At 48.6% G+C, this 25,079-nt stretch overlaps 1 protein-coding gene and 1 long non-coding RNA gene across 12 annotated transcripts in view; one reads left to right on the top strand and one right to left on the bottom strand.

Moving 5' to 3' along the window:
* The window catches only part of LOC149336191 (uncharacterized), a 416,214-nt gene that overhangs the window by 205,912 nt on the left and 185,223 nt on the right, over positions 1 to 25,079 (top strand). The window lies entirely within an intron of this gene.
* LOC149336195 (uncharacterized) overlaps positions 1 to 25,079 on the bottom strand; it is a 78,292-nt gene that overhangs the window by 8,433 nt on the left and 44,780 nt on the right. For all 6 annotated transcript variants that reach the window (XR_016284190.1, XR_016284188.1, XR_016284187.1 and 3 more), the window contains 7 exons: positions 21,979 to 24,043; positions 20,683 to 21,302; positions 10,145 to 11,559; positions 8,419 to 8,662; positions 1,846 to 5,424; positions 521 to 1,034; positions 251 to 457 (listed from right to left, as the gene is read on the bottom strand). This is a non-coding gene — a long non-coding RNA (uncharacterized LOC149336195). The remainder of the gene's footprint in view (positions 1 to 250; positions 458 to 520; positions 1,035 to 1,845; positions 5,425 to 8,418; positions 8,663 to 10,144; positions 11,560 to 20,682; positions 21,303 to 21,978; positions 24,044 to 25,079) is intronic.

The following is a 25,079-nucleotide window of genomic DNA, read 5'->3' as shown; positions in this document are numbered from 1 at the left end:
ACTTGCAGCTGTACGCTGTGGCTGCTGTTGTGCATCATGGTGTTAACGGATGTTATCATGCTTGTATTTTGATGTGGTTGCGTGTACGCGTTCGATAAAACTTGCCCCAGAATTAACTACTCCTGTGGTCTTGGCAGCCGTGCTTGTGGAAGTGATGCTTTTGCGCCTTAGCATTTTTTGTTTTGCTTCTGAGAGCGTGGGCGCTGTGGGTTCGCGATTTTCAGTCTCAGTGTTCCAGTTAAGATCTTACCTGTTGTGGTGCCCCTTAAACGAATGGTCAGGAAGTGCTTATTGCTGTCACCAAGAACCGGAGAGGTGGCGGTTCCGGCCACCAGGATCAGTCGCTACGGGTATGCAAGAGCATGGGCTAGATGGCTGTCTGTCCGCAGCTGCCTATACAGGTCACGGCACACGTCATCCCGACTTGGCAGCAAAGCAGTCCTAAGATTGTGGCAGCCTGCAAAAAAAAAAAACGTTCCGACCTTTCGATCTACGATAAACCAGAGGCTTATTAACTCACATTTTGCATGTGAATCTCGTGCCTTCTGCAATCGTCGCAGGCAGGATGGTTCCTGGTCAGATCCACAGCAGCGATCACTTCCCACAGTGAAAAGCACTGTCTTCGGTGCCCAGGCTCTGCTTGGGATGCTTCGTGTGGCGTAGGTTACCGTTGCCGTTGCGCCATCGGCCTTAGTCCTGTAGTTCTTGTAATGGCGGCGGTCGTCGTACGAGATGACGTCTCGGCTGTTAAATTGCGGTTTGTAGTGGTTGTCTGATCAGGAAGGCATCAAAGAGTCGTTAGACCGACTGCGAGGTAGACGTCGATTGTCACCAGCATGAAGAACAGGAGCAGTGCCGCTGTGGTAATCAAGGAGCTCTCTTGGATGCTAGGTTGAATTGTCTCATTCGAAATGACTGCTGGCTTAGACTTGTAAACGTACGTTCGCGATGCATTTCACAAATTTTCATGGTCTCGGCGCACACACTCCACTGCAGACGTCGCCACCCGTGATGAGTGTTTTGTGCTTGAAGTCCTGCAAACAAAAAAGCAGCAACGCACAAATTTGGGGAGTCTGTTTATGAAAGAATGTTGTATTCCGCCCCTGACAAGTAAATGATACGATTTCAGCAGCGCGAACACAGTTAGGAAAAGACAGAAGGCGGACAGCGCTCTGTCCTGTCCGCCTTCTGTCTTTTCCTAACTGTGTTCGCGCTGCTGAAATCGTATGGATTCCCACCAACTAGCCCGCCAGATTGTGTTAAGTAAATGATACGTAAAAAAAAAAATTAGGACACTGTTAATAGGCCGGCAACGAATTTTGCTTGCGACATATGGGTAGTCAGAGCGAATATCGTGAACAAAAGCAATCCCTGACACTATCATAATTACTTTTTCTTAACGCAGTAGGATCACAACATCATTGCACCATGTTTTCAAAGGCTGTTACTATAAACTTGCCGTACTTCTAGTCTTGATAATGATACTATTGTGGTGCAGTTGCACAACCTATGGAAACATTACGAATAAAGCCTTGCTGCTTAATTGCATAACATACGACGGGCACTCTAAAACCTTTCATGGCGTAGACGCTGCATGGAACTGCAGCTATCATTCTGACTGATTTTTTTTTTTTCAAAAACAACCTTGAGTCTCATTTTGGTTTGCATACAAAATTATTGCTTGAATCAGTTTCTTTGAGTTTGGAAGCTAAATAATATGTTGTGAAAGCTCCAGGTAACGGATATGTTATTTTATATGAGCCGTCGGAAAGGATTGAACTTATTCAACTGCTGGGGCATTTAGCTTCTGTTCTGCGCCTTTAGGAGAAAGTATGCCATACTCACTTTCGCTGTCGCTCGTCTGTCGCCGCCGTCATCATCGGTCTCCGGGATCATCACAATGGGAAAGGCTATGAGTGAAGGCCTTTGAACATAGCGCTTCTACACCACACTTCCCGCCTTGCGCTATTCATGGCCTCTGGTTCTTGAATTTGTCCGAACGCCCGAATAACTGCACCTTCATCTTGGCAGTAGAGATTGGCGTAGGGCTGTGGTTGCGTTTTGCCTGATGTTAGTGTGCGTTGTACCACCTACAGGGCTGTGTTGTTGGTACAGGTTGTCCACGTGCTAAAGCTCGTTAGCGTACGACACTTGATCGTGGTCGTGATTATGCTGCGAGTATGAAGATGACTTCGTATTGCGTAGTTTGTGTTTCATTTAGCTATAGTATTTCCGGGTAATCTCTCTGGGGGTTTCGCTCACGGACACTGTCTTTTGCATGAAGAGCAGGATTGATGACCGATGTGTTTGTGGGGCGGATGGTCGCGGGATGATGATGATGAAAAGCCTTTATATAATAAAAGAGGTGAGGCTTTCTTAAAGAGCCCCGCAATGGGTGGAGTCCCTATTCCGGGACCCCATTGGTCGAAGCCGCCAGCTTAGCCCTCTTGACCAAAGCCTTTTTTTGGGCCTGAAGGTCCGAGCAGCCAAGCAGGGCCGCCTCCCATTCCTCTCTGGTAGGGTTGGGGTGGGGGGAGAGAGCTGAGTTGCGCTGGCAAGCCCAAACCATGTGGTAGGTGTCAGCCACCTCGCCACAGTGTTTGCACCTGCCAGTGAACGCGTGATCGAAGTGTTTTAATACTGCCGGGCACAGCATTGTATTAGTGAATAGTCTAAGTAGAACGCGTTCGTTTGCTTTCCCCAGTCCCTTTGCAGGGGCTGGGTACACGCGGTGCCTATCCTTATAATAAGATGTTATGTCTTTGAACGAGAGTAAAGAGCCGCCTTCAGGTTTCAGGTGCTCAGGAGCCAATGGGAACGCCCGGTGAATGAGTGCTCGGGCCGCCGCGTCTGCAGCTTCGTTTCCTGCTAGGCCCTGATGGCCCGGAGTCCAAACTATGCAGCGGGGAGTAGGATCGGTGTCTCGGCTTCAGTTCCTTAGTATTCGTTCAGCAAGTGGAGTTATCCAGCCAGCCTCATAATTTTTACACGCCGAACGCGAATCTGTTATGATGTCGCGGGAGGCATAGTCCTCTTGTTCGCTTCACCGACCATCTCACGAGCAAGGACAAAGAGACGTGGCTAATTAGTAAGCGCGCTTATATAAAACACCGTATTCCAGAGCTCAGGCAAAAGCAGCGTAGCGAGTAGCGGTAATGTTTAGGGGACCGGTCCGTGGCTTATATCCAGCGTGCATTTTTTCATGCCAAAAATGTTTTTGCAGGTTGTCAGCAGTGGCCATCATGCACGTATGCTGAATACCCTGAATTCGTGACAAGCGGTTTTGAATTCCCCAGCTTGCCGATGTAGTTCGCGCTTTCTGTGCTCTTTGACAGTGTTCGACGTGACTACATCCTAAATGTCCAAACTAACTTTCGTCCAAAAACATACCATAATTGTTGGACCTTATCAATTGTGAGATTTAACGTACTAAAGAGACACATGGGCTATAACAAGAATAATCCGTCTTGCAGCAGCTGCCAATACAACTGTGTCTCAAAAGGCAAATGAAGAAAGTAAAAAAATAAATTTCATTCTTCAACGTTTGCAAGCCACACTGACAATTTTTTAGTCACCTAGTGGTCTCTACGAGTTAGGTAGTATTTTCACTCTGAGCAGACCTGCAGCAAGCATTTTACGCATTTCAGTTACCTTATAAATGTATTACTATGAATGATATTATATCTCGTAGGTGACAGCTTCTATCCGCCGCTAGTTAGGAATCAGGATAATTATAATATTTGGCGTTTAGCGTTCCAAACCAGCACATTGGCTATGAAGCATCATAGGCGATAGCTCCATCAATGTTTTAACCCTATTCTCCTGCCTCGAACTGTGCTCGTCATGGGAGATTGCATCAAAATCGCCAATGACTAGTCAAACTTTTCGCGCCCGATGTTGCACTGCTACACAGCCAAACACCAGTCGGTCTGCAATTGCATAGGTTGCTTTTTCAGCGCTAGAGGGCAGTTGCCTATAAAAAGCATTTCGTGCCTATAGCGAAGGTTTTAAGTCTGACAGCGACAAAAATAAAAAAAAATGTTTGGCGATTTTGTTACGTTCTTCGGGAATTTTATGATGGACGATTCACGAGCGCTGGCATCACACGTAGATGGACGCTTTTGCATTTTACCTTCAACAGACGTGGTTCCCCCGCCCAGCTTTCGATTCCGCAGCCTTAGCCCAACAGCCGAATTCCACAGCCACTGAGTCATGTGCTGGAACTAAATAAAATTAGTTTTTGCTGGTTCCTTAAAGATGCAAATGATTTTAACTAAATTTTTACTATAATAAATCGCACTGAAAAGCTGTTAACGCCTATGTACTTTCTGGTCGGCTAGCTCCTGGCACTAGCTAAAACAGTTGGCATGTAATGGTTCCTAGCAACATGGGCGTCCTTCAAGCTCGAGACCTTTTGCAAGATAAAGGTACCACGGATCCATCCTCAAAAGTTCTTTCTTTCTAATGATACCTAATAATTAGCATACAGTCTTAAGGAGACGCATACGCTACGTTGATGTTTCTTCGTGAAAAGGTGGCGTTTTATGGTCTCTGTGTTCTGTGCACGCCTCGTAATATGGAGGTCCATGGTTCAATTCCCATTATCTTCGAACGGAGTTGTTGTTTCTCCTTTGCTGTCGACGACACTATCTTATGGTCTACTGCTGACGTCATGAGAGAGCATGGTGAGGTCATTCGAGGATTACATGCCTTAGGCACGGCAACAGACTACGGCTTTTGTGCTAATGGGACATATGCTTCAGCATTACAAGGCAAGCAAGTGGCGTAGTGCCTGCTCTGGGAGAACGGGCTCCCCTGACGTAGTTGTGCCTGACAAGATGTTAAGCTGGTGTTGTGGTTACCGGTGTAGTGAGGCAAGTTACGATGAATATCGTTGTTACTGCACAAGTTGTTTATCTTGGTGGGTGCCTAGCGGCTCGTGTCGTGCGCAGTGAGGATGCTGGGAGTGGTGCCATGAATTGTGTAGTGAATGGGCTGTAGGTCTGTTTTCTGGAATGGTGTGTCGTTACTCGTGTAGTGGACACGCTGTAGGTCTGTTGGTGTTGTTTGTAGGTGTTTGTCCCTCGGAGCTGGCGCTGTGAGCGGCGTCGTTGCGCCTCTATGGGGAACGCCGGTGGATGGCGCTCAGCAACAGGAACAGTAGTGGTGCCGCACGGGCGAATGTGTTGAAAAGGCGTTTGCCCGAGCATGAAGAACAAAAGGAGTGCCGAAAAGTTCACCATGCACAGGAAATCATATCGCCGCCGCGTCGCCAGGCGTGGAAGTGAGCTTGGCTCCTCAGATATGGAGATCGTAGTACATCTGTGTGAAGCAGTTCATCGGAGGTACGCGCACAGGCGGCGCCGACGAGGCAGTCTTCGAACCCTCACGAGAAGAGGTAGCCCCGGTGGTTTCTAGGGAAACCTACAACAAATAGAAGGGGGGGGGGGGGGGGGGGCTGTTAGAAGCAATGTGGCTTAGTGAGTATGCATACAATCTCTATTCTGTACCGTATTCAGTACATTCCACAAAAGCGTTCATCGCAGATATAAATGTCTTGCACTTCAAAGTAACAGTGGAGAAAAATGTTTTTCGACAAACCATAGAAGAAGTATTCCGTCCTAACTCCCTTTGTCGGTTATATTAAACTCATGTCAAGGGACTTCCTTGCGTCCACAGAAATTTACGATATTTCGTATGCTCTGGCAAATAGGAGAAGAAAAATTTCAAATGGACACAGAAGGCGCTGGCGATCAAGGAGCCCGCAGAAAGCAATGGAATGAATTGCTCCAAAGAGCAGGATACCTTGTATTTACAGCATTAAACGCAGCTTTAAGCACGCATTTCTCCAGTCGTGCGTCAACTGAACTGATCATGAAGTTGACGTCATTGGCACAAAAATTGAGTATTTCTTGCGTGTGCTTCAGCCTTCCTATCTCCAACGGCCTTTATGCGTGGTTCGCGGGTGGCCATTGTTTAAGCCTTCTCCCTCGCTCACGTGCAGGCCATTTAGAATGCAATGAACAGCCGCGGACAGAATATTCTGAGGGAATCTGTCTGCTTACGTAGAGCAATGCGAAAACGTGTTTTGAGGAAAGGAAAGGGCGCAGTTCGACATCTCGGTGAACACCTCGATTGCGCTTTAGAACATGCAACTGAGGGTGCATATGTCATCTGCCCGAAACCCTGACGCAACTTAGCGTCCAACCGCACTTTAAGGGAAAACGTATTCTTAGAAAGCAGGCACATCCGAACCCGTTTCGCATGCTTAACTCCATCGTGACTAAAACTTAAGCTGTATGCAAAGAGAAATGCTATGATACCACACGGAACGCTGAACGACGAACGGTTGGTCAGTATTATGGAGAATGTTTTCGGGAATACTGCCACCAAATTGAGATCAAGCTGTGATGACATGGCTGCGATTTGGTACCCATCTGCGATATCATTTGCTCAAACAAGCGCCGTCGCTTCAGGGGACACGGTTTTGCGCCGCGCAACTCTTTCCATCATTGCTCACCTCTCCTGTTCGCACGTTGCAGCGATTGTGACTCAGCTAGGGTGTGAGGTCATCACTCTCTAAATTTTTCGTCATACATCCCCGTCATATCGCAGGCAGGTTTACCCTGGTTCGATTTTCATCTAGAATTCAATATTCTTTTTTATTTATATTTCCATTTTACGTGCGGTGTAGTTTTGCCAACGCTTCATGACGTCATGCTACACGAGCTAATGAGAGAGATGCCTTAAGCCTTAAACTCGCTTCCTTTTTTGTTTCTTGCTTGCCGCTTCTTCAGTTCTGGGATCGGATGAGAATGTCAACGAGAATAGAATGTCAACCTCCTAACCGAGTTGCACAGCATGAACCCAAGCACTCATTAACATTGTGTTCAGAAAAGAAAAAACACCGCTAAATTCTACACAAACCACACAGAAAGACGGACAGGACGGGCGCTGACTCCAACTATGGACTCCAACTCCTTTCTATGGAATCAGCACTCCTCAAGTCGTGCTCTCACATGATGCGGGAGAGCTTCGAGGGCGAGGTGAACAGACTGCGTAAAGCAGGGTTCCCTGACCACGTCTTGGCTGCCGTAACTGAGGCATTGCTGCAGAAACTTAAGGGCAAGCCAAAGGGGAAACGGAGGAAAGAACCTTTCGGTGAAGCCAGACCAGTGGTGATACCGTATATGCACAAGGTGTCCCACAATTTAAAACGAGTTGGCAACAAGTACGGAGTCCCCATGGTCTTCTCCGCCCCCTGCAAATTGGCAAAGATGTGCCCCAAGATTAGCAGCGGTGCGAAAGCCACATCTGGGTGTGGGAAGAAGCACTCAAAGCCGTACGTAAGGTGTGCCACGGGAGTGGTCTACGAGATCCCCCTTACATGTGGCAAAGTGTACGTCGGTCAGACCGGACGCTGCGTAAACGAGCGTGCCGGGGAACACAGAAGGTCCTTAGGGAACGCATCGGATTCGTTCGAAAACCTTCCCGCCCATTGCCGCTCTTGCATTGATGGAAATAAGAAGCACTGTGCACCACGACTTGAAGAGATTAAAATTCTAACCAGAAGTAAAGATAGATTAGCTCGCGAACTGGCAGAAGCCTTTTTTATCAAAGAGAGGGGTGGCATGTGCGTCAGCACCACTTCTATTTCCCTACGAGGAAGTGAGCACAGATTGTTAAAAAATACGCGATTATGAAAAGTTATCATCCTTGTGTGTGTGGGTGTTGTTGCCATGTGGAAATGCGCATGCGTTCACCTTCTTCGGGCTATATATATGCTACATGTGGCTTTCAATAAACTTAGTTGGAGTCAGCGCCCGTCCTGTCCGTCTTTCTGTGTGGTTTGTGTAGAATTTAGCCCTGTTTTTTTTCTTTTCTGAACACAATGTCACACCAACTAGCCCAGCAAAAGGTACTGTTAAACACTCATTAACAGCTAGCAAACGGCCGCAGTGTCGCTCTAGGATTCCCAGCCTACTGAACAATGTTGCAGAAGCTACGGCTTCACCCTACTGTGCAGTTAGGCGCGGCTCCAAGCGTCTTGCAGCGCGCGATGCCTACCTGCGCATCCGCCCACCCCCTTACGTTCCAGATCTGCTGATGAGTAAGAAATGTTTGTGCAGTGGTCTGCTCACGAACAAAGGCAAAATCAGGAATCATGAATCCTAACGCCTTGGTCATCACTTCTAACACGTTCACTCGGGTTTCACTAGTCACCATTTCTTATTTCCCGTCTGACTGTAGAGTGAGGATTTATGTCAAAGCTCTTGGTCATCTGTTGTGCCGATGCTACCGCTGCTATCATTTATGAGGTCCGCCGATTTGGGTTTCTGTCAGGCTTTCCAAGATATACCCACTAACAAGGACACTACGCTTAACAGCTTCAAGTGCGAGTGGTGTCAGTGCGCTCACCAGAAGAAATGTGGCAATACCGGAGGCAACAGTCTGAAGTCTAGTTCCAAGAGCTGTGTCACTGGAGCCACGGGATGTTCAGCGTTGGCCCCGATCGACAAGAGTTGTTGTGGATGCTGTGCAAAGTGGTGGGTGCCCGGTCGTTACACTCTCGCCATGACTGTAGGTGGTCACACTTCGTCTCCGGTGCCTCCGGAACAAAAGGAAAGCCATTTTCGGACCGTCTTCTATGCTGTTTCCTGTTCTGTGAGAGACCAAAGATGAAGCGCTAAGAGAGATATCGTGCAATACTGGTCGAAATGATTTAACCCGTCAGGGGTGAACACAGGGGCAAGAATGTGAGAGAGAGTGCTGCTTATAAAAAATCTAATTACATCAGGTTGTGAAGGCGACTACTTTTTTTTTTGTTGTCGCGCACAGTTTTCTTCGCTCCAAATTTAAAGCATATATAAATTGGATTGTAAAGTAATTGTGTGGATTTCAGGATATCTGTCGTTACGAAAACAGGCTGTTGTTCTGAACGGTATTTCTTCACAATATGCACCAGTTATGTCGGGAGTTCCCCGACGCTCATTATTGGGACTTTTGTTTTTGTTTTTATATTACTGATATTACAACTGATATTATATACAGTCTTCATTCAGGATGTTTTCCGATGATTGTGTTGTTTACAGAGTAGTAAATTCCACTTCTCATTTGCAAATCCTGCAAACTGATTTAGATACCGTAGCAGACTGGTGTGTGCGTTGGGACACGTCCTTAAATATAAACAAAACTGTTCACGTCACCTTCACATGAAAACGTGCTAACCATCCGTATAGGTATATTATTCATTATTTTACTCTAAATATAAGCAAGTCATTTAAATATCTAGGCGTATTTCTTACATCGGACTTACGATGGAATAAGCACATAATAATATTGTGAATAAGGCAGCATCACGTTTGGGTTTCCTACGGCGGAATTTTAGCCATTTACCAAGTAACTAAAAGACACAGGTGTATTTCAGTCATGTACGCTCAATACTTGAATATTATGTGTTTGCTGGGACCCACACACAGCTGAGTGTATAGGTAAATTAGAGAAAATTCAGAATAGGGCTGTTAGATTTGTTCTTGGTAACTATAATCGGCGTTAGTATGACGGAAAGCAAACAAAAACTTAAATGGCAAGAGTTGAAGGACCATAGAAGGTACATCCGACTGAAATTTTTTCATGAGATTTATTATTCGTAAACTGGCATAAACCGCGAACAGTATATCCAGGCACCTCATTATATCTCAATGCGACAGGGCCACTGCTTGAAGCTCAGGGAATTTTCTTGCAAGGCCTTGCGTTATTCTTTTTCTGTTAGAACTGTTCGAGACTGGAAAAGTTTGCCATCGAGCATTTTATGCTCGATGGCAAACTTTCTCTACCTCTCTACCTCCCCCCCCCCCGCCTCCTGTAATGCCCTGCGGGACGATGCAGGTAACTAATAAATAAAAAAATAAGTAAATAAAAGTAAACATGACTGAAGCCTTCATGACCTACGATACTTTTTTCATTTGTAAAAGTCATATTCTCTGTTCTTATGACAGTGAACGGCACTCAAAAGCGAAACTGAGCAATAGGGTTCTCTCTGAGTCAATAAACGACCGAACCTTCAGAAAAGCTTCGAGTTATGTTTAATTTATAAAGGTCGTAGCTTCCATATGCTAAGTTGGCTGGGTGCATTTCTACGTACCAAGTCGCCTTGTCCTGCCGAACCGCCAGCTCTAGACGGCTCTTTACCAGGGTGATGACTATTCGCACTGCACAGGATGTCCGTGTTGTAGCAGTGGTCTTCCGGGTGTCCGCAGTCTTCACGATTGTAATTTATAAGTGTTGTTAGTATAGCTGATGTCATTCTATAAACCAGGTGTATCTTTTCACTGTTACCGATGCCGCTGCTTCATTAGTGTTGTATTGGTGTCAGATATTTGGTCGTTTTTGATGTCCTGGTAGCAAAAACGCCTGCGATGGTAGAGGTGGCGACTATTTTCTAGACTATCTTTTTTCGGCCGTCGTTGCGTCTCGTATTAGTGGCTGTCGAGATCGCTGTGTTCTAAGGTTGTCACACTTGTTCCAGTGCTTCTTGTTCATATGTAAAATGTCGCGGCTTTGGTCTCCCAAGAACATTATGCTCTTCTTACAGCTATGGCGGACAGGTGGTGTCTGGTAGATACTCGCTGCCACCGGCATGAGAAATTGCACCACCGCTTGGAGCCTCTTCCCGCTCGCATGAACAGAAAATAGAATGCGCCGAAAAAAAAAAACGCCTGATGAGTAGTAGTGGTGCCGCTGTTTTCTCCATCGGTTGTCCAGTTCAGCCCCGACATCAAAACACCCCGCTGATTGTAGCCTCCAGGAGGACCCTCATCAATACTCCTCAGTTCGAGGAACTGCATAAAAGCAGTCCCACTCGTATCAGCAATACTAGTAACTGGGGCCGATAACCAGGCGCCCGCTCGGGCCATACTTCTCGAAAAGTAAGGTGTTTCCGGCGATCAAAGGGGATTTACGTTTGGGTCTAAAACCAGGGTTTCAACTGCATGGGCGTCGATCGCTAATATGGTCCTCCTTTTTATTAGTCACTGCGCCATGGGACGTTCCTTGAGTTTCTGCACGTTCTGCTTATAATAGTTTGTTGCGTGTTGTAACGTGTTTATGCTTAACGGCAGCTCTGTTGCTTGTTACGTTCTGACGTTGTTTCGAGTCAATTTTTCTCTGTTTCCTCTTGTTCTCTTGTGTTTTGTATTGTGTTTGTTCTTCGTGTATTGCTGCGGTCGCCATGTTTTTGTGGCTTCGTGAAGTGGTTTTTGTGTTTCAGCGCTTGTGGTTAGTTTTTCAGACGAACGGGCTGGTGTTTGTGGTCGGTGCGCAGCGGGTAGCAGACCGCCGGTATGAGAAAGAGCAACAGTGCTCACTGCCGCATGGCTGAGAGGCCAGCATGAAGAACAGGAGGAGTGCCGCTCTGTGAACACAGGATTAGTTTCTTTGATCTAGGTCTTCAGTCGGGATATCTGAAGATGTGGCCTAGGGTGCGCAGCAGTTGCCACTCCTTGCCACGCCAGAGGGGATGTGGGCCACGCTGCTAGGCAGTCCTTGGTGCACGAAGGCCTGCAAAAAAGATCGCGGCCAGTTTACGAAATGTGTTGACCAGACCGCAACCTTTCCTACCTAAATGCTCATGATCGAATACTAAAGCAGTGGCAAAACACGCCCTTGCATATATAATGTCAAAGCAGGTTTAAAAAAATTTCAGGATTAATATCTGGAACCTTACATTACAGAACGTATCATAGCCCACGCACTATGTGCAGTAGAGAGCGGGGGGACTATTTCTTCAATCAAATTAGAGCTGGTTTTAACCTACAAGGCAAGGAGTCAGCTAGGAGCCTTTGCGATGTTGTGGTTTGCCTAGGCTTGACTAATGGCTTTTTTTTGCTTATGCGAGTCCAAGCTGAGCGTCAGGGCCTGCCACCTTTCGTAATATCTATTAAGTGTGAGCATAAATTTTATTCCTTAGTGATCAGCAATATGAAGCGTTTACAGTGTGGATGAACGGTTATTCGGAAATAACTCCATGATTTCAGACACGTGCTAAACTGAACGCAGGATCCGGGAGTGCATTGGACATCGGCCTCTGGGCAAGAAAAATCTCGCACCTTTAGCAGATTCTTTCCTACGTAAGGTGCGCTATTTTTACCATGAGAAAACGGCGCCGTCTCTCTGTAGCCTAAGGAAGTGAAGCCTCCATATTCGAAAAGCGCGCCACAACTTACTTCCCTATCTAGGTGCCTGGCAACCCACAAACTGCCGCCCTCCATAGGCGCCATCCATCATCCTGCTTTGCAATTTAGTAGCTTTACGCGCGAACAATCCTCTTACCTTCACTATGCGCAAGGCCTCCACCAAATGTAGGCTCGCACACCACAGGAACGAACAAGCAAGGGCGAAATTCTAAGACGTAGTGGGAAAGCCAGCTGCCCTCCATGACCGCCAGACGTCTCTGCATTCTTTCTTCACCTTCCAGAAGCACCACCCACCTAAACGAATATTAATGAATTCCCCCCCCCCCACTCTCCCCCGGTTTGTTCGTACGCTGCACTGTCACAAGGGCGGCGCATGCGTCAACAACAGGCTTCGTTGTTCTTTTCTGCAGCTTGAGAGGCATACATCAGTCCTAGCGGCACTTGAGTTGCGAGACAGTGATGTGAGTTGTCATTAGGTTACGTAATGCGTGCGCCGGAAAGCAATAAACTGAGAACCTTTGAGCACAGGTCCCATGGCGCTATTCATCAGCAAGGCCAGTATTTATCAACGCTCGGCTGCGACGCTGGTTTGTAGCCGAGCACTGAGCGCAATTGGGCGCGCTGGTGAGATTGATGCATAGTGAAGAGCTTCAATACGGCTAAGTAGGCTTTGAATTTATTGCCGACCCACGGATGCATACCCTTCTGAATCGTTGTGCGTTTTAATGAGGTCGCCATGGAAGCGTTTAAGCCATGTGATGTAACAAGATGGCAGGAGAGCTAGGAACCGTCTAGTGGAAACGGATCGCTTTGCAAGTTGTAGGCTATAGCAGGGAACCACTCGACGGTGATGTCGATGCCAAGATTATGCGGCCGCTCGGGGATGAGGAAGGTGACGTAAACTCCGGAGAAGATGAGCACCTAGCTGTGGCCGCAGAAGAGCTGCGATCGGGGACGCTTCTGAAGGGTGGAGATTGGGGGGTGGGTGGGTAGCCGGAGGGGTTAGCTGGTGGGTGGTGCTTCTGGAGATCACCTGGCTTTCAAACTGCGTCTCTAAATTAGATTTCGCAATCGCATCTTTGCTCCCGTAGCTGCGTGAGGTTCAGATGGAGGCCCTGAGGGCTGTGGGGCAGTTCGGTTGAAAGTGGGTACCGCTCCTGGAGGGCAGAGTTAGGTGGTTTGGTGGTGGAGGGTGGGTCTAGACGGTTTAAGTGGGCAGAGTTGAGACGGGGATGGGGACTGCGGGCGTGCTGGTGTGCGGATGAAGAGCATCATTCGTTGCCGAGGCTTCACGCAGACAATTGTCATCTTCGCCGAGTGCTACTGTTGTCTCTATCACAGTAACAGAATCATTCCGAAAATAAACCTTGGTAAGCCTTCTAGAGTTATTCAGTGCTGAGTGCGCCGAGCGAGTAAAGCGCGTTCTTATGACATGGCGAGGAAAAATTACAATACGCTGCGTGCTTGATCCCTGCATACTCTACTGTTCTGAATAGGAAAAGTACCGATTGCAGCGAACTGTAACAAAATAACGCAGCTTTATCACTCACTGATGCGATCTTTGTTCTGTTCTGTTAGATCCCTCGTAAATAATAACCCAAAGCTGCATGGCGGGAAGAGGTGGACCTTTACGGGAAAAAAATTAAGCATTTATTCAATAACGGGGAAGACTGACGTTATTAAGAGAGGTTTCCGCCATTCATTCTGGTTACCAGTTATCGGTAAACGTCAGGAGCTGCTAGCGAAATTCGCTAGATGTAGCACCGACCATGCACACCTCACAAAAAGCATTTGACTTTATAGCTTGTTAAATAGGGTTATTACTTACTATTAAGCGAAAGCCTTTGATGGCTCATGCTCGCGCCCATGACTGCCCGTCCGACCGTTACATCTGTAGTGAAAGTCCTAACTAATAAGTCATGAGTAACCAGACATTAATCAGCTATCAACTACTTTGTCATGACTAGTGGAGGAGACACGGCCGTAGTTGTTCGAGTGCGGACGTGCGTCGCATGGGATTCGCAGATTTCAACCCCCACGGACTATCTCGACCCACTGGGCCACCAACCTTTGGTTGGATTTGAAAGACCTCACAAACTGGATCACCCGGACACCGGTTTCAAGACGGTAGGACCAATTCTGGCAGTTTTACCGGACTTTGAAGCCCCGCGTGGCTCGGGCGACTATTTGGCGGAAACGCTCGCTGCTAAGCCTACTTAGGCTTAGCACGACTACGGGCGTTCGCGGGCAGCCATGCCCGCTCAGCGACAGCGATGCGGCCTGGAACCGCCTCCCGTACCGCAGAATGCCCAGATTTTGAGCCATCAACGAGCAGAATAGCCCAGAATTTGTGAGAAGCACAAGAGATGGACGACGCCTACCTCGACATCTCCGACTCCGAGATTTCGGCAGGCGGGGGAATCGAGGACTCCGCCATGCAGGAGCAGCAAGACACCCATAAAGAAGACAAGGCAAATTGGGAATTGGCCCTGACCAAACGCCAAAAGAAGCGCCAGAGAAAAAACGGACGGAACGCCGCCGCAAACGCCGCAATTTCCCCGACCGCTCAAGGTGACCTCGGAAGGGAATCCCCGGCCTTTACACCGACAGCTGGCGCGCCAGCTGCCGGCGCGCTGAAAAAAGACGGGAAAGGAACGCAAAAGCAGCCCAGGCGAAGGTTGCCCCCGCTCCCCAGGGACGATTTCAAGATTATTTTGCGACCGAAGGGACTTGTAGTCAAGTCGCTCCAGCAATTCCAAGTTGCCCGGGCCGTAGCCGCGGCATGCAGCAACAAGTTCGAAGGAAGAGACCTGATCACCAGGCTCCGTACAGGATCCAATATTATAATCGTGAGCACGCCGAACGAAGAGGCCGCCCAGCTAGCGAGTCGCATCACTAGCCTCAAGATCGAAGGACGCTCATACGACGTGAACGCTTACGTGGCCGCACCGGAAGACACCCGGCGTGGCGTGATACACGGAGTTGACCCCGGAGCGACACCGGAGGAACTGAAAGCCGATTTGTGGACGCGCACACAGGGTGTTACCATCCACAGCGCTCGAAGACTAGGCAAGACCAAGACAGCTGCCATCACTTTTGGCGGACCCATCACACCGAAACATGTAATCTACTGCGGAGCCGAGTACAAATGCTACCCGTATCGGCCCACAAGACAAATCTGCTACGTTTGCTGCCAACCAGGTCACCGCTCTGACGTGTGCCCCAAACCGGACGCCAAGGCTTGCAAACGGTGTACCCCGAGATGCCTGATCTGCGGAGGTGACCACGCTACCGGAACGAAGGAGTGTCAAGACCGATTAAAGAAAGCCAGGGATCCGCGAGGCAAGGCCAACAGCGGCAACAACGGCGGCGGACGCGAGAGCAGACGCCGCAGCCGGAACAACTGTGGAGAGAAGCCGAGGTGGTTCAGCTCGGAGGGGGAGTCCTCCCAGAGCCGCTCGAGATTCCGGGCGTCACGGAGCAGTTCACGGAGCCGGTCACGGTCCTTTACGCCCCTGCCACCCCCAGCCATCAAGGGAGGCAGGCAGCAGCAGCAGCAGCAGAACAAGCAGAAGCAAACCCGAAAGCTGGGGAGCCGAAAACCCCTGGTTTGCTCCGCACTCTAGAGGCATAACTAACCAGCAGAACACAAAAAGCAACCGCGAACAATCTAGACAAAAGGACGCGGAGAAAACAGCGCTGAGACGCGAATTAGAACTATCACGCGCTAGCCAGACAGAGCTAGAGCGCCAAATAGCAGAGCTCACGAAGGCAGTACGAGACCTTACGTCGAACAGCCCTCCGCAGCCACAAATATTACAAACCCAAGCCCCGTCGCAAACAGGCAACGAGTATCTCACTAAATTTGAGGCAGAAATCCAGCAAATGCTGCAGCAGATGATGCAGCAGATGATGCAGCAAGTGCAACTACAAGTCACAGAACTCCGCAGTAGCATCCGCAAGCAGAAATTCGCCGATAACATTAGAGAAAAGGCCTACCACCGCCCTGCCCTGGCAGCCCTCGCCAACTCGGCCACAAACAACACTGAAGGTTAAACATGGCCAACAAAACCTTAGGAAACCAGGAAACCCTAGACATATATGGCAATGGAACTGCAGAGGCTACCGCAAGAAGCAGGGCCTCCTCCAACAACACATTCATACACAACAAGCACCGCCCGACATCATAGCGCTTCAAGAGACGGGCACTACGCCAGCACTCGCAGGATATACGTGCTACGAGACTCAAGAGAAAGGAAGAACGGCAACCCTAGTCAGTAAGGCGCTCATCGCCATAAACCATGACAAGATTGCCGACACCGACGTAGAACACGTGATACTAGAAATTATACCAAAGAAGAAAATAAAGAGGGGCAGCATCTTCATTGTGAACGCATACAGTCCTCCAAAACAGAGGAAAGCAAAATTCCACGAACTTTTCCATGGCGCACGCAAACTAGCAAAAAACAACACGCTAATCACACTAGGAGACTTCAATGCCATGGACAAAAGCTGAGGATACCAAACAGCTAACCCAAAAGGTAAAGCACTAGCAGCGGCAGCAGAAAACACTGACTGCAATCTCCTCACAGAATCAGACACTCTAACCAGAATCGGAAACAGCGTCTGTGCCGACACCTACCCCGACCTCACATTCATACGGGGAGCGGAACAGGCAGTGTGGGAGACATTGTTAGAAAATCTGGGCAGTGACCACTACATACTTAAAACGCAAGTAACCTCAGACAGGCTAAAGCGCCAGTTGGGATCGCCAAAAATTACGGATTGGAGCGCTTTTCGAGAGGCATGCGACGGGAATCTCGCCGCGAACGGGGTCCAATCGATAGAAGAGTGGGGAAACATGCTGAAAGAAAAACAGCGCAAGTACACTAAAGAAATCGCGCGAACGACGCAGACACCCGAGGTGGACGCCAGGCTGCTCAAGCTATGGGAAGCTAGACGCGGGCTCACCAAGAAGTGGAAGAAACAAAAGTAGAACAGAAAACTAAAACTTAAGATCGCAGAAGTCACAGCGAAAGCAGAGGAGTACGTGGCGCAATTGGCAAGGCAAAACTGGCAACAATTCAGGGACTCCCTCAACAGAACTTTGAGAACATCGAGGACGTGACACATACTCAAAGCTCTTATAGATCCGACAAAAACCAAGGCAGAAAACAACAAAGCCATCTACCGGTTAATCCACCAGTTCGAGGGACCAGACTCAGCACTCCTGGAAAAAGTACGCGTTAAGTGCTTCGGGGACACACACCCAGCAGCTTACGCAGAGCGCTATCGGGGAAGTGAAAACGGCACCCTGGACAGACCCATCAAGCGAGAAGAGGTCTACGCAGCGATTCGAAACACAACCAGAAACGGCCGCGGGTGCAGACAAGGTCAATAACGCACTCATCCGCAAGCAACCTCAGTGATGAGCTAGTCGCAGAATTAACCGACTTTCTCCACAAACACTCAGAAGCGGAGACCGTGTCCGAGGAGTGGAAGCATGCGGAGGTTGTCATAATTCCTAAGCCGGGCAAGAAACTACAAATTGAGAACCTCAGACCGATCTCGCTCACATCGTGCCTAGGAAAACTGTACGAACGAGTGGTGACGCTGAGACTACAACAATACATGGAGGACAACGAACTGTCGCAAAACTATCGACCCAAGATGTACTACTTCAAATCAAAGAAGTACCTGGGAACGTCCCCAAGAGCGGAGAAAACATAATGGCATTGGACATCAAGGGGGCTTTTGACAATGTAAGTCACGAGGCTATCCTTACGGGCATGAACGATCTGAACTGCGGGAGGAAAATCTACGGCTACGTCAAAGCCTTCCTCTCAAACAGAACGGCAACGATTGGCCTGGGGGAGCTCAGATCAAACAAATTCCTTATTCCAAATAAAGGAACACCTCAAGGATCGGTCATCTCCCCTACGCTCTTCAACATAGCCATGATTGGCTTGGCAAAACATTTAAAGCCATCGACGGCATACACCATGCCATGTATGCCGACGACATCACCATCTGGGTCAGCACAGGCTCGCTCGGAGAGAAAGAAGAGAAATTACAAAAGGCAGCCACCTGCGTAGAGAACTACGTCAGAGCAAGATGGCTAGCATGCTCCACTGAGAAATAAGAGCTAAGAGTTTGGAGAGGAAAACAATATCGCACAGTCCCCACTAGCGACGACTTAAAGTTGAACGTCTACCTCGAGGGGAAGTCGATACCGGAAAAAACACTCATCAGAATCTTGGGGATGTGGATACATTAAAACCAACGCTGCACTCACACCCCCGCCCTGCTCGAAGCATCCACTCTACAAGTGGCCCGCACGATCACGCGCATCTCACACAGACGTCATGGCATGCGAGAGGAGGACACACTCAAGTTGGTGTGGTCCCCTACTACAGTCCCATCAAGAGTGAGGTACAACATGTGGACGTGATTCTACGCAAAGCCTACAAAACCGCACTCCACCTTCCTCACAGCACTTCAACCGAAAAGCTCCTAGCCCTAGAACTACACAACACTTTCGATGAATTGAGAGAGGCACAACTAGTCTCCCAACTGCGCAGACTACAGCAGACCCCATCTGGCAGGGAGCTCCTAAAGAAACTGGGCCGCGCCGATCAAATTCAAGAGATGCAGAGGACAGAAACAATTCCGGACGAATATCGCAACACACTAAAAGTAACGCCCATACCCCGGAACATGGATCCCAACCTACACAAAGCACGCAGAGAGGCGAGGGCTGAATACCTACAAAAGACATTAGCACCCCAAGAAACGACGGTATACGTGGACGCAGCCACATACACCAGAACAGCGGGGCAGCACAACAGCAACGCGGTAACAACGGTGATTGACTCGACCCTACGCGAGATCACCAGCGCATCACTACAAGACTGTACGATAGTCGAGGCTGAGGAAGCGGCCGTCGCTCTAGCGGCAGCGGAGGGCTATCGATCTAAACGGTCTCTAAAAATCCTTACAGACTCACAAACAGCATGCCGCAACTACATACGCGGCAGAATAGGGCCCAGAGCGCTCCGCATACTCCGCTCTGGGAGCCACATAACAAAACAAACGAAGAACCAATGAGGCATACGATAGTATGGACGCCGGCACACGCGGGAGTAACAGAGAACCATGAGGCAGACAGGATAGCTCGAGGGTGCACTTATTACCGAGCATCCAACGTAGGCAACCTCGAGGGGACCGAACCTGTACCCCAAGATTATTCGGCGATACTAAATTATTACAAGGGCTGCAGAAAGCGGTATCCACCACCGGACAACTTCCTTAGCAGAGAGGACTCTGTCGTGTGGAGGCAGCTGCAGACGGGCTCGTACCCGAACCTACACGTACTCAACAAAATATATCCCATACAATACAATGACAAATGCCCTTGGTGCCAAGAACCCCCCACGCTGTACCACATAACGTGGGCATGCCAGAGGATAAGCGTGGTACCAGTGATAACAAACCCGAGTGCGGAGCAATGGGAGGGAGTGCTCTCCAGCGATCGCCGGGTCGACCAAGGTCTGATTCGGCGAGCACAACTGGCAGCAGCTTCCAGCGGAGCCCTGGACTAAGGGCAACCGACCTTTGAGCAAGATGGACGAAGCCATCTCAAAACCGCCGAATACAACCGAATCTAGAGCTAATAAAGTTTTCACTCACTCACTCACTCACTCACTCACTCACTCACTCACTCACTCATGACTAATAAGTCATTAACCAATCAATACTATCTCATTTTCAAGCAATCATGAGTGGCTAGTCATGGGCCATGACTAATTAGTCATGACTAGCCAATCCAGGTCATCCCATAGCAGCCTCATGTGTGCCTACGGCCGTCGTCTCGCTGGTGGATAACTGCGCATACGCTAAGGTGGCGCCACTGACGCGCGCGATGCTCTCTAGCCAGACGCCTTGCAGCAGTCAGATGCGACGGATACCTCCCACGAGCTCTCCGGATTCTACGGCGGAGCACGATTGCGCTGGCAAGCTTAAATGCAAACCTAGAGAGCGCCAGCAAAGTTGCGTCGAAAGACTTTCGCCTCGCGCACTTTAGATCGTCAAAGTGCCCCCTGAGTTTTTCAGCAAAGTTGCGTAAAAAGGCAAAATCATCTGTGAAATAGCAATGCTGGAAATGTTTGTCTCAATAACACCTGTATATAGAAACATCGCACTTCACAGTTAATGCTACTTGAGCTTCTAAAAGTAAAGGCGTTCTCGTACACACTTTGGCATGTATTCTCCCCATCTGTTATGAACAGGCCCGTATGGGATAGTAAGCATTCCCAGAACATGATGAATTTTCTATTCTTGGTGCTATCGTTAGCACACTCTATGGGTGCGTTTTTACTGCGCCAGAATACAAGCGCGTAAAGGGATTCCGCCAAAAAGCTTGCGATTAGGTCAAGGTCATTAGCTATTTTCCCGCTTTGCCAAAATGACGAACGAATGCTGTACTCACCGGTACTACGTCCACGGTGATGTGCATCAAGAATCCGCCTCGATGGCGTCCATGGTGCGGGCATCAGTGTTCAGAAATCGCCCAAAAAGGCAGCTTCGGTTATCGCTTGTGTCGTGCTACCAGCAGTGTTGCAAGCCAACGTGTTGTACGTTCTGTTGACGCCAATGGTCAAAGGTCAACTAAGTTGTCTTAGGACCTTTCCTGTCCTCGTCCCGTCTTGTCGAGGCTCTGCTTTCGTGTGTTTCTGTTGTGAAGTTTTCGCTGTATTGCAGAAAGCAGGTCTGTCATTACTTGTGCTGATTGCATTGTGCTGTCTTCATTCGTGCTTGCTTTGGTTAGGGCCATGTCGTGTTCTGTGTTGAAGCGTCACTTGAAGAGCGGCCGCCATTCTCAAGAGGAACCGGGTTGCTGCCGATGATCTGGACAGCGGGCAGGCGGTGACTTCAGTCGCTGCCTGGATGCGACGCTGCACATTCCTCCCGGATGCGCAGATTTCGCCCAGATAAACGCGGCGAAGCATACATGCCTCGGAACGCGCCACGCCAAGATCCGTTGACTCCAGGAAGATGGAACCCTTTCCATCCGCGGCAAATATCCACCAGGTGGCCTGGACCGATAACCTGCAGAGGCGCCGTGCTTGTGATCAACTGATGTTTTAATGCGACAGCCTAAGTCCCATTACCTTAAAAGCCGGCATCCGCCCTCCATCAAATGACGTTCGGAGGATATCAGAACATCTAATGAGGCGGCACCGAATTTCATTTCGGTACCACGTCATCGTGGTCAAAGCATCTGTGCATGACCTCCATGCATTACTTGGACATGTGGATCAAGATTTTCACCTACCTCTGTCGTAACCTTGGTATTTCCTGCATCATCGTTCTATGTCAACATGCGCAGGGTACTTTATTCTAGGACACCAGGGGATGACACAGTGCAATCAAGCTATAAATGAACCTCTAGATTTCTTCGCTGTCAATGAACACAGCAGCGCCAGAAGCATGCAGAACATCTGTTCATCTGCCTTGTGCAATTCTACATACGCTTTCGCATTCTCCTAAGCATCTCTGCCAAATTTTTATTAGCATTTCAGTCCAGTCTCTCCGTTCATATTTAATATTCGATCCTGACACATTTGTGACCATGAAGGAAAATAAGTAACGCAAAGTTGCGAGATTGGTTACTTGTCAGTAATTTTGGAACACCGCTTAAGTGTCACGCCGGCGCAACACAAGCTTTCAACATAAGTTTCTACTTTTCGATAAGACAAATGAGCCAGAAGGCATAGCAACTCACCATGTTGCATTCTAGCTGGCGTCGCAGGCCATGGTGATGCTTGTAAGGGCCGCATTGAGACAGCCCGTGGTGCGAACACCTTCGTCAGTTCCATGCTTTCGATCGCGGGTGCTTCCCATTTTGCTCCACTGTTGCCGTTGTGCCTCCAACGTTAGTCGTCGTCCTTGTAATGGTAGTAGCATTACTAGGTGAAATAATTGTGTGACATTTGGGTTTATGGCGCTTCTTGACGGTTTGGATGCACTGGCGCCAAAGTACCACGTCCACAGAAGACCAAAATCCATATATCCCTCCCTGTCCTGTCACAGCTGCGACCATCTTCTCCCCCTAGTGTCTCTAGTCTCATCCGTCCGCGTCTCCTCTCTCCCTCTTTCAGGTATGTCGCAAACACAGATCTCATTGCTGCATAGAGCTTGAGTCGACAGTACTAATAGTCCCATAGTGTCGCCGTTGTGATAATAGCGTTTCAACTTAGTGTGGGTGTGCTTTCTACAGTCGTTCCAGTGACGGGCGTCCTGCCTGTGAGGTGTTAGCCCTGTTGTGTCTCACGGTAGCGGGGGTCTATGTTGTATTGGCATCCACATGTTTTCGTTGCTGCGTTCGCTATAATGAATGGTCGTTTGCGAGCACTGCTGTGGGGCTTTCTTAGAGCTTTGTTCGAGCAACCGAGGGAACTGGCAGAATCAACAGTCGCGTCTTGTGCTTGTGCCTATGTTCTATTTGTTGATAATAATGTGTGACATTTCCCTGTAGCTGCTCGATGTGGCGTGGTTTTTGTGGTGCAATGTGTCCATGTGGCGCTTTGATGGTGCCTGTGGCGAGTGTGAACCGTCAGGATCGCCAACAGCGCAAGCACGAGCAATCACCACCGCCGCCGCACGGACTGCGCGATTTGCTTGATTGACAGCATAAAAAACAGTAGGAGTGCAGCTGTGGGCACCAAGGAAGTCTCTTTGCGCCATGTTGCAAGGTCGCATTCAAACAGACGTTGCGCATCGACGCCTGAGGAGGCGTTCATCATGCATTCCTCGGGTTTCCGTGGCACTCCGCGTCGAACATATTTTATGCACCACATATTCTCCAAATCGTCTTCAGGGATTCGCTTTTTGCGTTTCTTTCAGTACTGTAGTAAAAGAAAAAAGTGCAGCTTGTGGCTTTTGTTTTGGTCGTGGATCCTTATGTTCTGTGATCAGGGCAGCTCTCCCCGACTAGTTATTTGCATCCATATCACTTAGATGTTAACTTATTAGTCTTCTTGTTTTTTTATCTTCAGTTGTTCAAAGGTTGTGGTTCTGTTGCTCTTTTTGAAGCTCTTGATGCTGGCCGTCCTGTTTGTTGTCCATGTACTAGCTCTCGTTAGCGAAGGCCTCACTGTAGCACTTGACACTTGATCATGAATGTCACGCGGATTATCAGAAGGCTTTACTTTCTGGAATGTTGGTGCTTGCTTCGGTTAGGGAGTTTGTGTAGCGTAAGGATGGGTTTCGGGGTTGTAGACCATCGTTTCCATAGTGAAGAAGGGTGGTATGCTTGGTGCTCTTCCTTGTAGTATAGCGACAGCTGAACTAGTGGTGTCGTTATGCGTGTTGTCGTCATGGCAGCAGTGATCAATGTGGTCGTGATTGTATGGGTTGTATATGTTGGTAGATGTGTGGTAGTCTTCTTCGGTTGATACCCATTACTCTTGTAGTGATCGGATGTATATCTTTGGTGTTGTTCACAGCCTCGTATTCTTTATCAGTTGGTGTCGTGACGTTGTTAGTGTAGTTTAGGTGACTATATGCGGCGCAAGGGCGCATGCAACAGGAACTGAAGTGGTGTCGTGCGGGCGAATGTGTTGAAAAGGCGTTTGCCCGCGCATGAAGAACATAAGGAGTGTCGAGAAGAGAATTATACGTAAAGAGATTCCGCGGCCGCCTTATTGCGAGCCGTAAACTGTTCTTGCCTGCGAGAATTTTGAGACTGCCCGTGCAGACCATGCGTAGGAGATATCCAGAGAGACAGCACTGTTGAGGCAGCCTTCGAGACATGACCAGAAGAGGTAAGAGAGTGGCATGTAGGCAGCCTGCAACAAATTGAGGGCTTTGATTCAGCATCCGTCCGGTTCATATTTAGTGCCATATCATGATTAATGAACATCTGAGAAAACGCCATGAATTGTTATTATAAATCGATTCTACACTTTTCTTGCTATGCGAATGCTTCTTGTGTACTGTGCGATGTCAGTGCACTTTAGAAAACCCCAGGTGATCGAAATTTCCAGAGCCCTTCACTACGGGGTCCCTCATAGCCTGAGTCACTTTCGGACGTTAAACCCCAATAATCCAAACCAAACCCAGCTTCTTCAGGAGCGAAAGTTAAACACGCAGCTGGAACAATTTATTTTTAAATTATTGCGCCCCTAATGTCTAGACCAAAACAACTTTTCTCAATCAAACTTCGGGGGAGGGCTCCGAATTTGCTGCACATCGAATTATATGTATCGTAAATAACCTTTTTCTGACTGTCCTACAGAAAACGTTACAATGGCGGTTAAAATCGCAGAAATTCATGTTTCCTTGATACCAGGGCAAGTCGTGTACCGACAGATGTGGCCATGAAGTGATCGCAGCAATGGCAGGGTTAGCAAGGCTTTCATGCGCCTCTTTCTAGCTTCTTCGCCCTTCTGCATCTTTTTCTCAGCTCTTTATCAGCGGACTGCCTAGTAAGACGGAACTCAAAAATGTCTCACATTCACATAAGTAGGAGCTGCGCCGGAGAAACTTACTGAGCCGAGCACTCCTACGTCTAGTACCTCACATTTTAATGAATGCTACGCAAGTCTTGAGCAATGCTTGTAAACATGCCCGGTCGCCGTGAAGATCCCCCCATATCTAAATCCACTCTTGCATCACTGAGAACATAGCTAACGTCTAATTGAGTATATAGCCAGCTTCAAAGCAATCGTAGCGGATAACCATGACGCACACCTTATTAGCGATTTAGTTCTCTCTGTATTCCTATGCCCCGACTATTTGGAAACATATTGCTCAGCTTCAAAGCGATCGTAGCGGATAACTTCATGACGCACACCTTATTAGCGATTTAGTTCTCTCTGTATT

The sequence above is a fragment of the Amblyomma mixtum genome, chromosome 7, assembly GCF_055824585.1.
Source record: "Amblyomma mixtum isolate Tamu chromosome 7, ASM5582458v1, whole genome shotgun sequence".
Lineage (NCBI taxonomy): Eukaryota > Metazoa > Arthropoda > Arachnida > Ixodida > Ixodidae > Amblyomma > Amblyomma mixtum.
This window is presented reverse-complemented; position numbering and strand designations above follow the sequence as displayed.